The sequence below is a fragment of the Onychostoma macrolepis genome, chromosome 17 (assembly GCF_012432095.1).
Source record: "Onychostoma macrolepis isolate SWU-2019 chromosome 17, ASM1243209v1, whole genome shotgun sequence".
Classification (NCBI taxonomy): Eukaryota; Metazoa; Chordata; class Actinopteri; order Cypriniformes; family Cyprinidae; genus Onychostoma; species Onychostoma macrolepis.
In genome coordinates this window covers 16,377,664-16,392,782 of record NC_081171.1, presented here as the reverse complement: position 1 = coordinate 16,392,782, position 15,119 = coordinate 16,377,664, and the positions used below count along the sequence as shown (strand labels likewise).

The 15,119-nt window shown below is 36.2% G+C and overlaps 1 long non-coding RNA gene across 1 annotated transcript in view; it reads left to right on the top strand.

Annotated features, from left to right (window-relative positions):
* LOC131523396 (uncharacterized) overlaps positions 1 to 15,119 on the top strand; it is a 39,195-nt gene that overhangs the window by 11,067 nt on the left and 13,009 nt on the right. The window contains exon 3 of the long non-coding RNA XR_009266768.1: positions 7,560 to 7,648. This is a non-coding gene — a long non-coding RNA (uncharacterized LOC131523396). The remainder of the gene's footprint in view (positions 1 to 7,559; positions 7,649 to 15,119) is intronic.

Genomic DNA, 15,119 nt, shown 5'->3' with positions numbered 1-15,119 from the left:
ACAAATAATCGCCAGGGTTTGAAAGAGAGAAATAATTGTTGTTATTTGCTTTGATATGGTTGAAGTGTGGCTCGCACTTCTTAAATGGCTCGAACATGCCTGTTTTAACATGCACTCGTTCATTTGTCTCACCAAAGGGGGACGGAGCCTTTGAAATCACCACTCAAGCAGGTAAGCGATGCCTTGATTGAGCACTGACAAATAATGTACAAAACCAAGTTTTCCCAAAACCCACCTACCGATCTGGACAAATTCGACCGACAACCGCTTTATATAAATCCAGTCATCCAATTTTGCATTACGCATGTGTTACCAATCCAAAGTCGCGAAGAAATCACCTAACCCTGAGAATTAATTACTGACTTGTCAGAACAAGGAGCTGCACTATTACTAGTCTATCGACCTCCAAGTTGCCAAGCTACCTTTTAGTGGTGATTTCGCTGTATACATGTTGCATTTATGTTTGTGTACCTGGCTTATTTTTGCTTGAAATGCAGAGGGAAACGCTTACATTTTTATCTTTTTAGATACATGTTGTAGTATAAAATAGACCCATTTAATATAGGAACGCATATCAGCTAAGCGTTGGCAGTTTTGACATGAGGAATCTGAACACAACATGTCTAAATGCCTCGACTTGACTGTGTGGACATGCATGCTTGATCGAATGTGCAAGTGAGTGAGCGAGAGAGTAAGAGAATGTATGAATTAGTATATAGGCTGCACAGATAATGGAAGTGGAGTATGGAGAATGGAGTAACGAGTGCAGTAAAATTAAAAGCACATTAACTGAGAAACTAACATGTGAAATTAAATCATTCTGCACATTATGGGCAGTAATTATCTCCGACACTGAATCGCAGTAGAATTGTGTTTGTTTATTTCTTTAAATAGGTTCTTACGCTTTCACCTTTGGCTTTAGTGTGATGCTTGTTTGCTTGTGCTCCAGATATGCTGTTTCCTCCTTGTAGTCATTCAATATCGTCATCTTTCTTTCTCACAATGACACAGAGCAGGGACAAAGCCCATGGGTCAGATCCCTGTTGCTGTCTGCTTGTTTGGGAGGGGCATCAATTGGTGGTCACTTGCTACACACTCTGTGACCTCTTGGTCCTGCACCTGTGGAGAATCCCCTCTGTGAGCTAAGAAAACAGAACAAGAGTCAGGTTAGAGGTCAAGGGTCAGAGGGTCACGAAGAGGAAGTCGTTTTTTCAAAACGGCAAGGCACTTATCACTCTCATCTGATTTGACAGCCATCTGTCAGTCATGGCATTAAGATACTTGTTTTGCCCCGATCCATGTTTATCGCTGCTAACATGATGCTATTTGACAGAATTAACTCTTGCCACTCTATGCATTGCTCTCATAGTAAATGGATGGGGGAAAAGCATGCCTTCAGCAGTATTTTATGTTAATATTTGCATATTTTATAGATTTTAAAGATAGCATGAAATATAACAATGTAGAAAGAATTTTATATTAGGCTAAATTTAGAAAGAGAAATTTCATGCATACTGCTTAATTGTGCACATTAAAGGTAAATTTGTAGGAATGTAGTTTCACATTCTCTATGAAAATATTTTTAGGTCATTGGATTTAAAGCTGTTCATTAACTCTACAACATCAAAATGACTTAAGCTTAAGAAAGTGTGAAATTCATGTAACGTAAGCAGCTGGCTCAAACACATCAACAGTCCACTCTGTGGAGGTCAGATCCCCTGAGACCCCTAGACCCTGAGAAGTGAGTGTTTAACAGTAGCATGACTTCTTCATCAGATGGCTTATTCACGGAAATTAATGGGATAATAACCTGATGAGAGATTGTCATGAGCTAACTCTGAGTTATCCTTCTCTTAGAGAGGTTTGGCTGATGTGAGCAATATCCTCAATCCAAACATGTAGTGCTTGTCAAAAATTTAGAAGAATTTAGAATGGCATTAGAGATACAAATCCCATGTTTTTTTTGTTGTGTTCTGTAGTAATATATAGATTGTAATGCATGTATACAGTCCAAAGGTTTGGGATAATTCATTTTTTATGTTTTAAAAATATGCTGACCAAGGCTGCATTTATTTGATCAAAAATGTAGTAAAAAGAGAAGTATTGTCAAGTATTAATCAAATTTAAAATGTTTTCTGTTTTACTATATTTTTAAAAAGTGCTTTATTCCTTTGATAGCAAAGCAGAATATTCGGAAGCCTTTACTCCAGTTTTCAGTGTCACATAATCCTTCAGAAATTATGCTAATATGCTGATTTGTTGCTCAAGAAATATTTCTTACCAATTTTTTTTTTTTTTTTTTAAATGCTGATTCACATTGTTGTGGAAACTGTGATACACTACCATTCAAAAGTTGTTTTTTTCCCCTGCCTATTCCTGTAGCCCTAAGTTCATTGCACATCGTCAGAAATTTTCACACGTTAAAAAATAAATACGACCTCACATTGTCAATCAAGTTTACACACTGCCAAAAAAAAAAAAAAAACGGATTAGGTTTGAGTTTCATCCATAGCAGGCGTTTTGATAGGAAAGGATGACAAATATGAAAAAAATGAAAAAGCGCATACGAAAATTTCGTCCAGTGTCCAGTGCAGAGCAGACATAAATTAGAGATCTTAAATGAACTTTATAAACTGCACTCAAGGGAATGTTAGATTGGATCAGTGAGGGCCTGGGAAAGTCAAGCATGCCTTCGTGTCAGGTGAAGTGACAAAGTATGGGTAGAGGCTGCTGAAGACAATGAGTGGTGACCGTGCAGGTAAACTCGGCTTTGGAACAGAAGACATTGGATTAGCGGCAGCTGCAAAACCCACGCATTTACTCAGCTGGCATGTCGATATCAAGTTTCACCCGAACAATGCCATGTGTTTGGAAACAAACATGACTCCCAAGCATCTCAAATGCATCTCTGCTGAATCTGTGGGGAACACAGAATATAAAGCCTATAAGTACTGGTTTTACAAGCGGAGGCTGAATTTATGTCTTTGCTTTAAATGTTTTTAAATTGTACAACACCCACTGTTTATTTGGGATTTGGGGTGTGGACTGATCACCTAATCTGATTCTTGATATTCTGTTTGCATTGGTTATAATGAACACATACATACTATAACTTGAAGTGTTTATAACATAATCACACATAATCGTTATTGCCAGGTTCCTCTTCTTGCGAATATATGTCTACATTATAAAAAAAAGTCAGAAATCTAAGTATAGTTTGATTAATCACCTCTGTATTTTTGCCTTTAGCCAGTAATAAGAGGAAGTGTAGATTCCAAAGAAAGCTAATAAAAAGCAAAAGCAAGCAGGTCCTGCAGCTCTCCTGCCATCTGCCACTGATTTTAGCAAAATTACCTAGTAAACCATTTGTTAATTCCTAAAATAAATAAATAAAATGTTTCGTTTCTGCTCCTTAATTACAGCTGAGGCTAGTTTCAAACTTTGTCACTACATTTACAATACAAACCCAGAAAAACACTTTGGAACGTTAGGAACAAATTAAAAAGCAAATATGCTTCCTTTTTTACAGGAAGAGGCTTTTATAAAAGACATTACATTTGGCTATGCTATGACAGTCATCCTTGCCTTGGGAAACATCCTTGGGAAAAAAAAAAGCCTAATTGGTAGAGTGCCGTTTAACCCAAACTCTCCCACCAATATCAGTATCTCAAAATTGTGGGAATATAAATTCTCATGAGGGAATACGTGCGACAGAGTCAAACACTTACCGCACCATTATTCCAGGCTCTCCCATCAGCCTCTCTGTTTCTTGACAGCAAATGTGAGGGGAGGGGTTCTGCTGGTGGATTCTGGGATGGTGACACCTGCAGCGCCTTTGAAAAGCATGCTGTTTCTGTTCAACCTTGAGTCTGTGGATGTTGTATGGAGGTGGAGAAAGGAACCAGGCCCCTTACCTGTGCAAGACCAGGGACTCTGGCCGAGCCGGGCCTCGGTTGGCAGATTGGTAATGAGCGGCTGTATGTGGTGAGGCTCAGGCACAGTACCGGCCCCCTGGGGGAAATGTGGTGCAGGATAATGAGAGGGCTGAAACTCTTAATGTGGTGGTGATTCATGGAGACCATCCGTCCGGATTACCTTTCTCACTGTGTGCACAATGTGGACAAGGATTCCCAGGGTTAGGAACAACACCACCAGATTGGCCCAGCAAGCCCTCGGGGAGATGGGCCTTTCCCAGGGTACAAACACTGTGGTGCACGTCGGGTCGTAAATACCTGTTTGTTCCAAAATGTAGTTGCAGAAAGGTGTGGAACACAAACACAAATAACTGCAAAAGGCCATGTAGCAGTCAGCCGAACGATGGTACTATGTACTATGGTACATATTTTTGTTTTTTTTTAAATAAAATGAGACACTCATTTAATTGATCATAGCTGTCTCAGGGAAGTAGAAGTCAAATACTAATAAATGAACATACAAAAAAAGTGGTCACATGACCCACAGGGGTCCATTTTGTTTCCACTTTCAGGCCATGTGCACATGTCACATGACTCCGTATTTTGTCCAATGAAAAGTGCATTTTTCATCAATTTCCATAGATAAAATTGCCTACAAAAAATCTTAGTCACCTTCATTGGAAAGTAAAGAAGTATTTTCAAAAACTTTACATAATATAAAATTACAAAAAACTGCATGTTGCCTCAAGGCAACATTGTACCATAATGGAATCGCATAAGGCCATGTCGGCATACTAGGTTAGAATACAAGCATATGATATTTGTAAGGAAAAAAGTTAGAATTATCTAAATGTATTAGAATTTTTGCATGATTTTGTAGAATAGTAATTCTCATACTATATCTGCATGTATTATGATTTTTTTGTAGAGTTTAATGGTTTCCTCAGCTTTCACAAGCAATGAGGTGCCATTAGTGAAGTAGGAGATTTTGCATGCATGTGCTTGTGTGTGTATGTGCATGCTTGTAAGATAAAGTGTATATTAGTATAAGGTTATGATGATTTTTCAATTTTTTACTTTAAAACAACACTGATTATAATGTTTTGGTTTGATAACAGATATGATAGTTTAGTTATACTTATACTGATCCACGATGGAACAATGCTGCCTGAGAGCAACAGCTTGATATTAATTGTTACTTTTTATTAAATATGAGATGTGCAATACATTAAAAAATAGATAAATCTGTTTGTTTAAGTGTTTGGTTAAAGAAATTGATGTTTTCAATAAATATATTTATTTGTTCTACATGAAAATGTAAAATGTTTAAATATTTCCGTTGTGGTACAATGTTGCCTTAAAAGATAAATAAATAAAAAAATTAACGAAAATGTTTATTGATATTGTTATAGTGTCAATTTTAAGTAGGAAAAACATCACAAATAATTTTTTCTGTATTCCGTATTTTTTTTTTTAACATATTCCATACCGTAGAAGGTTAAAAGAGAAATGACGAGTGCAGTCTATCAGTCTGTCTATCTATTAGTCTATTGTTCTATATTGTCATCAGTGTTGCCAACTGCTTTCAATTTAAAGTAGCTAAAACTGGTAGCTAAATGTCACTAGATTTATTATTTTTTATTTTTTTCAATTGTAATTTTTTACATTACTATTTAAATTCATGGATTAAATGAAAATTTTAATTGAAATTGGCACACAACCCTGGTGTGAGCAGGAATGGTTTAAATTACTAAAGACCAAAATGACACATGTATGTTTGATGGAAGCTTTTGAATTTGGCTCAGTTAGGTTTTTCACTGAACTTATTAGTAGGGATAATATTCATATGTAATAATGGAGCTGAGAATGAATAAGTAGGCTTCACCTTCAAAATAAACCTTTCTGGCTTGTTACTGTTGCTTGTGCACACCTAATTTTATGCTTCAGTGTCTGCGGATATGTTTCAGCTATTCTCCCAGGACTGGTGCTAAGGTGCTAAGAGGGGAGGATTGATTTTATACTTATTTTAGATTCTGGTTAGTTTACACGTCCAAACCATTCACAAGAATGGGTATGTAGTTGCTGCCTACAGAGAGAGAAAAAAATAAAAAAGAGATTAGATAAAATGAGCAATATGCAACAAGTTTAATTATGAAGAATGCACCAAATGTGGATCATGCTCAAAATATCAATACAGCGAGAAGAAGAGAAAATAGCAAAAAATGTTTAATTCTCCTGTTTAGTCTTATTTATATTCTGGACATGTTTATATGAAATGATATAGACATTTCCGAATTAAGAAAAAAAGGTGGTTGACAAGAATTTAAAAAAGTTAGTTGAGCCCCCATTTGGGCCCCAACCTCTCATAGACACACAAGCACACATCTTACACACACACACACATGCACACACACTTGTCTTGTAAGAGTGTAATCACTGGTCAGTCTCTCTGAAGCACTACATTGATGAGCTATGATTGTTCCTGATTGGCTAAAACCCCAAAGACAAAGAGACAGTGAAATATTGAAAATGGCAGTTAACCAGTCGCAATCATTTCAAATGTCTACGTAGTTTATGAGAGTCCTGAAATTGCATGCTGTTTGTTTCTTTTGTGCTGTTAAAATTGAGGAAAAGCAACTAAAGCCTAAAGCGCTACCAGGGTTCACAAAGTAGAATTTTTTACGATCATTTAAATGGTGCGTTTGCGAAAGATTTGAGTTAAATTGTTTTTAGTCAAAAATAGTTTTTTTTCCTTTTTTTGGAAAGAAATTAATATTTTGCACTGATTAAAAGTGACAGCAAAGGTTGCAGCAAACCCATTCATAATGTTACAAAAGTTTTCAATTAAATATTATTTGTTGTTTTTTTTTACTTACTATTCATCAAAGACTACTGAAAAAAAATGGTTTATTAAGCAGCACAGCTGTTTTCAACATGGATAATAAGAAATGTTTCTTAAACACCAAATCAGCATATTAAAATGATTTCTGAAGGATCATGTGACACTGAAGATTGGAGTAATGGGAAACCACTTTAAACACAACTCTATATGTAAATCCTAGCAGTTTTGCTTTACATACAAATACCTAGTGATTTTGGCACATAGGTCTTAAAGAATGTTAGGACATTTCTAAGACGAGGACTGGGTCAGCAGATAGTGTCTGACAGCTCTTGTCCTCCGGACTTATTGTAAAAGCATGAGGCCACTGTAGGTTTGTTTATGCTTTCTTCCATGCAAGCTGTCTGTTCAGATTCCTTTCAGTGAGCAGAGATTAATACTGTTGGATCTCTGGTGTAAACAACACTGAGCAAGGCAACCTTAGCCATTGGTATATTTGTAAACAGGCAGTAAATGCATGACATGTCACATGTTGTTTGATGCCAGATATTATATGAATTGTCAGATAGGATTTGCTTCAGGTTTAAGGGTGTTAGAGACCCAGGTAAGGACATATAGACATAGACAGTACATAAGCATGTCATACAGTGTTCACATTAATGTACATATTCTTAGTATCCTAGCAGCAACTAGTATTCTTACCAACAACAAACTTTTTTGTGAAGCCTTCTAGAATCTGAGTCTCAAATTTAAATGTGCAGTGAGACAAATATTTACTAACTGAAGAATTCTGTTTGTATACACAGCTACTGCCACGGTCACTTCAGCCAGGGCGACAGTCAAGGAACTTGTCAAAGCAGCAGTTTGAAAAGGTGTTTGATATGCTGAAATACAGGTAAAATCCCCCCAGTCACACTGAGCAAACAGCAGCTATTTTTGAGCCATGTGACAGTGCTTAAAGCTGGAAACACAGTGGCTCACTTCATGTGACTTTCTAATTAGAGCCTTTATGCCAAGACTGATGTCAGGAAGGCAAAGTATTTGTGACGCGTGGTGAAAAAAAAAAAAAGTTTAATGTAAACAGAAAGCAAAACTCTCTATATACTTGTATAGACAGATAGACACTAAACAGATAGTTGGATTTACACTAAATGCAGCAAAAAAGAAAAACATTCTAATTTACATAACCAAGTCAGAAATATAGTAGGCTACATAGTACAGGGAGTCCATGCATCATTTTCACATTACTTGAACTGTCAGAATGAACCAAAAACCCAGAAAACCATTTAGGAGAGCAGGTTTGATCATTACTTCAGCTCGGACATTAAAGGAATAGTTCACTCAAAAATGAAGATTTGCTGATTTGCTCAGGCCATCCGAGATGTAGATGAGTTTGTGTTTTGTATCTGAACTGATCTGGAGAAATTTAGCATCACATCACTTTTTCAACAATGTATTCTCTGCAGTGAATGGGTGCCGTCAGAATGAGAGTCCAAACAGCTGATAAAACACAATAATCCACACAACTCCATCAATTAACATCTCGTGACGTGAAAACCTGCATATTTGTAAGAAACAAATCCATCATTAAGACGTTTTAACTTTAAACCATCACTTCTGGCCAAGTCCATAATCAATAATAACACTGAAAAAAGCCATGATAGATTTACTTTTTTTTTTTTTATCTGTTCTGATGAAGAAACAAACTCATCTACACATTGGGTGGCCTGAGGATGAGCAGTTTTCAACAAATGTTCATTTTTGAGATGAACTTCTTTAAAAACTTTAGTACGGTTACTGATATAAACATAAAAACCATCCAAATATAGTTAATTTAGTGTCGCTTCATTTAGCACATCTCTACATACTTACAGACAGACATTAGAATTCCTACCTTTATCTGAACTTTACATTACATGGTTTGTGGTTAAATCTATTTATTCTGTGTGAGTTGTATCCAATACCTGCACATTTTATGTGATAGGAGAAATACAATTGTCCCATTAAGACGAGTGTAGAGCTGTATGCTGGGCCATGAAGAGCTCTATTCATTGTAGAATCAGAGTTCAGTTTGTCCCACTAACCAAATAGCACCTTTCATCTTTAGCTCTTTACAGAGCTACTGAAGTGGAAGGTAAACTTTGCTCTCCTCTCCCTCCTTTCGCTCCTCTCTCTCCTTTCTTGGCGAGCAGTTGGCCTCACACTGTGTGGCTCGTTCTTAATGCCACAGAGAGGATAAAGTTTGTGAATACATCACATGGGTGACAGTGATGGTTTTCAGAGGAGCTCGGCACACATGGACATACACCTGCACCACCAAAGTGAGAGACTCATCAGCTGGAGACTAGTTGGAAAGACAATTAAAGTAAGAATGTATGGGCGCTGACAGCAATGGTATTTAGTAACCAAAAATAATTTCTTCATTTCAATTAACCTTTGCTGTCGTTGCACGGCTCTGTATCTGTAGGCTGTTGACCTTTGGAAAATATCAAAACAAGACACTCATTCGGCTTTTCACAGGTGGCTCGTAGGGGAAAAAAAATCCTTAAAACACCTTTAAATACATAATAGAGCCAATGCCTTTTTGCACTAAAAATTAGTTGGTGCGTTGGCATATAGATCTCCACCAGAGAACGTCAGCATACTAAGAGGACCAATGCGAAAAACAATGATCTTATCGAGTATGACGGTGATCACCAATATCCCCCACCACTAACATTTCCCCCCGGTTCTGCCAAATTACTCTCTTCTTCTCTGCAGGTGTATTGATAAAGGAAATCATCTTCTTTTGAATTAAAATTTGGCATAAAACTGTTTACAAGAGGAACAGAGTATATTGCATATTGCAAAGGCTAAAATCAGAGAGAGAGAGAGCGTGAGAGAGAGAAAACAATCAACAGACTTCATTATTTTCTTTTCCTATCAAATTTGAGCTATCCTTGGATCTCACTAATGGACAGTTATTGAATTTATCGCAATACCATTGAAATGATGTTCATATCTGCAGAGAGAGAGAGAGAGAGAAAAATGTCCTCTCATTTTATCCCTTAGAACATTGGTTTATCATAAGACCCCTTATTAAAGCTTGGACTCTAATTTTCTCCTTCGCACTTAGGGGGGCTTTTATGATTATGGTTACCAAGGTGATGTAAGGCACAGCCTCAGCTAAACAAAGCCAGTGTCACTAGAGTGAATAACCAAGAGCAAGGTGAGCACCACCACGGGAAATTGCATGCCATTACTGTTAATATTTACTCATTAAAACAGCCAGTGGCTGGAGAGATGCTTGCACAATTACTAATTTTTCAAATCAACCACTGCACATACCCTTCATTATGACCTCCAAGTTCTTTGTCCTTTTGAGAAGATACGCTACATGAAACTGAGTGCAGTCATGTTGTTTGTCGCAGGAACGAAACGAGTCTTATGTGTTGTATATATTTGCACTTAAAGTATTAGGAGGCAGATTTGATGACTGTTTACTGCTTAAATGCTGCCACAACATTCAGATTGTTGTGGAAAGTAATAAATAAGAAAACTTTGTTTACAGTGACAGGAGGTAAAAGGCAGAAAGCCTTTTAGACAGAACGCTGTTTTATATATACAATGTTTTCCTTCATCAGACGGTTTCTATATGAGAGCAGTCTTCGAGACTTTTGTGCTTTTTAGGTGTGGAAACACTTTACTCATGGGTCATAGGACTAAAAACACACCGACCAAATCATCGGAAACTTCAAATGAAGAGGACGTTTCGAGCTTATAAAGATAGGCTTTTTTGTCTCTGTGAGAAATGATGGTCTAATTTGGTCCGAGTGGTTGGATTGCTTGTCAGGTGCGTTATTTTAACTGTGGACAGTGAATGACAAAACAATAGGGCACTGAGAGAAAATTGTACAGAGTGTAGAAAGGAAACGAAATACTGCCTCCAAAAACCAACTCCTTTATATGTCGAATTATCAAATAGAGGTTTTAGAACTTTTAAACCGTTGACAAAACTGACAGAACAAAGAGTGAAAAAAAAAGACGAGCTGTCAGTCATCACAAAAAAAAGAAAAAAAAAAGAAAGAAAAACTCCTGCACATATGCTAGCAACATGTAAAACGGCAAATGGCATACTGTGATACTTGCAAAAATAATAGATTAATTCTTTCAAAACGGAGCATCTGTCACATCATCACAATTTTATTTCAGATGCATAAAAAACATGAAAAGTTGGTTAGTTAGTTTGCTTAATACACCCAGTATTTAATCTTTGTGCCTTTTTGCTTTTTTGTCAGTGTGTGCAAAATAAGAACAAGTTTGTTGTATGCAACCAGTTACATCACTAGAGAGTTTTTACATAGTTGCTGGAGATGCTTCAGTTCTCCCAGAAGTCAATATTTCGTATTTTTATATGAATGATTTCCTGTTGCCTTAGAGCTTGTGCCTTCTGTTTTATTTGCAAATTTAGTTTACATTGTTTAAATGAAAATTACCCAACTGCTGAGTGTTATGAAGTGTAATAATTAGTGTCAAAATACAAGTTTCAGCAATTTAATAGATTTTTCATTATTACTGTATAAAGCCTAGCTTCACTGCAACCTACATTAAATGTAATTAGCTAACAAACTGAGCATATTAAGTGGCACATAAATCAGATTTCTTTCACTGTACCTTTTCTTTAAATAGTTGGTGACAGTCGTACAAGTTTCATGCCAGTCAATTCTATCATAAACCATTAAAAGTCTGTTGTTGATGCAAAACTTTTTTTGGAGGGTGTAATATCTCCAAACTTTGTAGGAAATGTGTCCATATTTTCCTACCTAAGATTTAAAAATGTGCCAATTATATTGTGAATTTTTGTTCGTAATTGTAGCCCTTTGCATTTTTAAAACGGTTGTCTAGTTTATTGATAAGAATTTTGCAGATAAAATATTCAAATACTCATCTGATGGCTTTCTTAAGATAGTAATATTATTTTATAAAGCTTAGCTTCACTGTGACATGAAATGTAATTAGTTTAAAAACTGAGCATATTAAGCGGCACAGGCTATTTAAAGTTTTAAGTTTTTAAATGAGCTTTTACTCTACATTTATTAAAATTTAAAACTATGTTAGCTTCTCTAGTTTATTGTTCAGAATTTGCACATAAAATGTTCAAATACATGATACATATGATTGATCATATTTTAAAGTCATCTTAAAGCATCTGCTGGTGCCATACTTCCGCCTAACGTTAAGACCTGACAACATTACATAATTACATGCTTTCAGCTAGTCTAAGAAGCTTGTCGCTAATAAGGAAAGGGGTCAGGTGCAAATGTTTAAGTAAAGGAATGCCTATAAAGTTCTCTTTAAAAGTGCTCAGGCTCGGGTTTAGAGTGAATGAACTTATGAGGAAAAAGAACACACGTTGTAATCATCAGTGCATGACCTACATTGACACGTAGGCTGATATAACTTCTAATCTGTTTGTTGTTTAATGCCAAAAGTAAGCCTGGCTTGAGGTTTCTGTACAGTCAGGTCTACAGAAGCAGAGCAATCATCTGCACACCACATTTATTTCATGTTGGTGTTAAGACTGTCCAGCCTCGCCTGCTGAAGCCGCACTAAAATTGCCCTGCTGTGCAGAGGAAGGCCTTTAATCTCCCACCACCACCCTCTGCCAAGTCTGTAATCCCACTAATCTCCACCACATAGCACGCAAACACGCAGAGAATCCCTGTGCATCCATTCTGCCCAATCTCAGCAGAGCGTGCCCTATCCAACAGCATTCGCCTCCGTTAGTACGAAGGGGTGGTAATTTGTTTGGGGGATGGGTTTCAGTGGGCGGAAATGGACCCGACCATCGCTCCACTTCCGCTACGAGCCCATTGCGTGCAAGGCTGGTGTATGCGCGCCGGTGCCAACTATTGAATTCCCACCACAGAGGGACTTCTCAGTGGTCCAGGCAGTGGGCTCTGTCAACCCAGAATAACCTCATTTAGCAACATGTTGGGTGTGGTGGAATAACAGGGCTATTTTTGTTTCCTTGCTTCGCTAGAGAAAACAGTTTACACAGCCGGATGATCAATCTGTGCAGAAATTTGCATGTCCTCTTATCCGCACTGTTGCCCAACAACTCTGAACTGATAAACATAAACATAAAAGCATAAGCAGGGTTTAAATGAAATCTTTGCTACGTTCGAGATCTGAATAGGTGAACCAGACGTTGATCGTACAGTATTTCAGCCACTGTAAATATAGTAAAGGGTGATGATGTAAGGAATCAAGAGTTGGGGTTTGTGGAAATGAATATCGGCCCCCTAGACTCCCACCCCAAACACCCCACGTTCCCCTTCAGTGACTCCCTGACATTTCTCTGAGCCATGCACTTGAAATGTTGCACTGTAATTGATGTTGATCCTAGCATGTGTGCAGGCTGCACTACAAATTAGGATGGAAAAGGTTATCATAATATTTAGCTAGTCTAATTTATCAGCTGAACAACTTCCCAATGGAGAAATGCAGAACAGGAGGATATATTTTAAGTGAAAATGAAAGTTTTTGGGTGTACACTCACTGTGAAGTTACAAGCAGGCATGAGAGCTAGTTCTCTGATGAAAGTTTGGTAAAACTTGTTTCTCAGGATTCATCTAAATATACTCAAATACTCTGTTCACATATTGCTCAGTTTGATAATTAGGCACAAACTAGTTTATGCAATATAGCCATACGCTATAAAAAAAATCCAACCTACTAAAACTAGTTTAAAATTTTAAGTTTAATTGCTACCTTACATTTTAAGAAAAATTTAAGTGGTGTCAAAGTGACAACCTGCAATGATGAGTTTATTGCACTTTTTTTTATCCACTTTGGATTTAATTTCTAATGAAGAGAATCAAGTTGAAACTGAAAACATGACACATAAAAATGTAACCTTAAATGATTGTGACAATTTACACTGATGGACACAAAAAATAAATAATATAGCCTAAAATAATTTTAAAAAATAAAAATAAATTTTTTTGCAGTATGCAAAAATATAAGAATGATTGATTATATGTATAATTGTTATGTTTTTATTATTAATATGTATAATAAATTAATATTTTTTAATTCTATTGAACCGTTTTTTCTTTACTTTTAAAATATATATATTTGTTTACACACTTACTTTAATATACCCGTTCTTTATATATTTACTACTCGTTTGTCAATATCTCTGGTCTGTATCAGTTTCTATTTTGGCGTCCCCTAGCGTTCTACCTTAACACTGTAATCATTGTTATGAGACAAAAACATACATTTAAAATGTCTTGAACCCATTTAACTGTCATGTTTATTAAAAAAATATATATATACATATTTAAATATTTGTACATTATCAGAAACATTCCTTTTATATAAATGAGGATAAAACCAAGCATAACATTAGTTAATTATTGTATTGTTTTGAGTATGGTCATAACTTTCCTCTGCATTTTATTTTATATCATGTATATTTTATCCTTATTTTTGATTATGTAAATTGTATTTTAGTATTCAAATTAGCAACATTCTGATTGAGTTTAAAGCTATCCTTAATCTTGCATACATCTCAGGTCAGCATTATGTTTTTCTAGCTGGCAGAAATTGATATCAAATTGAATATAAAAGCAAAAGATATTTTTCTAACATTTTTTAATCTTTGTTTTAATTTCCTACGTTGCAGGAGCAGAGGATAACTGGGGGTTGATGAAGCTGTCGCGCGCATAGCTCACAACTGCACGTGCACGTTTTGCACACAGATACCTGCCACGCGCAACACTGACCTGTTCTCACATAATCAAGATTTAATTTGATGGGTCGCTTAAGTCAGTCCAGTATAGCGAGACATTTCTGCTTCAAGGTAAAAGATATTATGCATAATAAAATCATAGATAATTAAAACATTGCTGATTAAATAATTTACAACAAAAAGTCTATTAGCCTACATAGGCCTATAGTTTCACCAATAAATTATAACAGTATGCGTTATCGTTTTATATTAATATCACACAAAGAGATGAAGCAACCTAACTGTTTGACTCGTGAACTGAAAAGTCATTTATTCGGCAATTTTTTTTGCACCGTCTGGTTTCATGTTTGCTGCTCAACACGGAATCGGGGAAAATATTTGCGTGTTTTGTCTGACAGAACCAAATAATTCAGACGTGCGAAACTATTATATTTGTTTTCCTTTTGGTGAAATTGTCTGTGCCAACGGAGCCAGGATGAAGAAAAACGGAGTTACTACGGCAACAATCCTTTCAGGATATATCTCTGTCTCTCTCCTTTTTTTTTTTTTTTTAATATGCAATTGCAGAACATATGGTTACTCACTGTCAAAGCTGTGATTCTTCATTTGCATACTAACTATTTTCCGA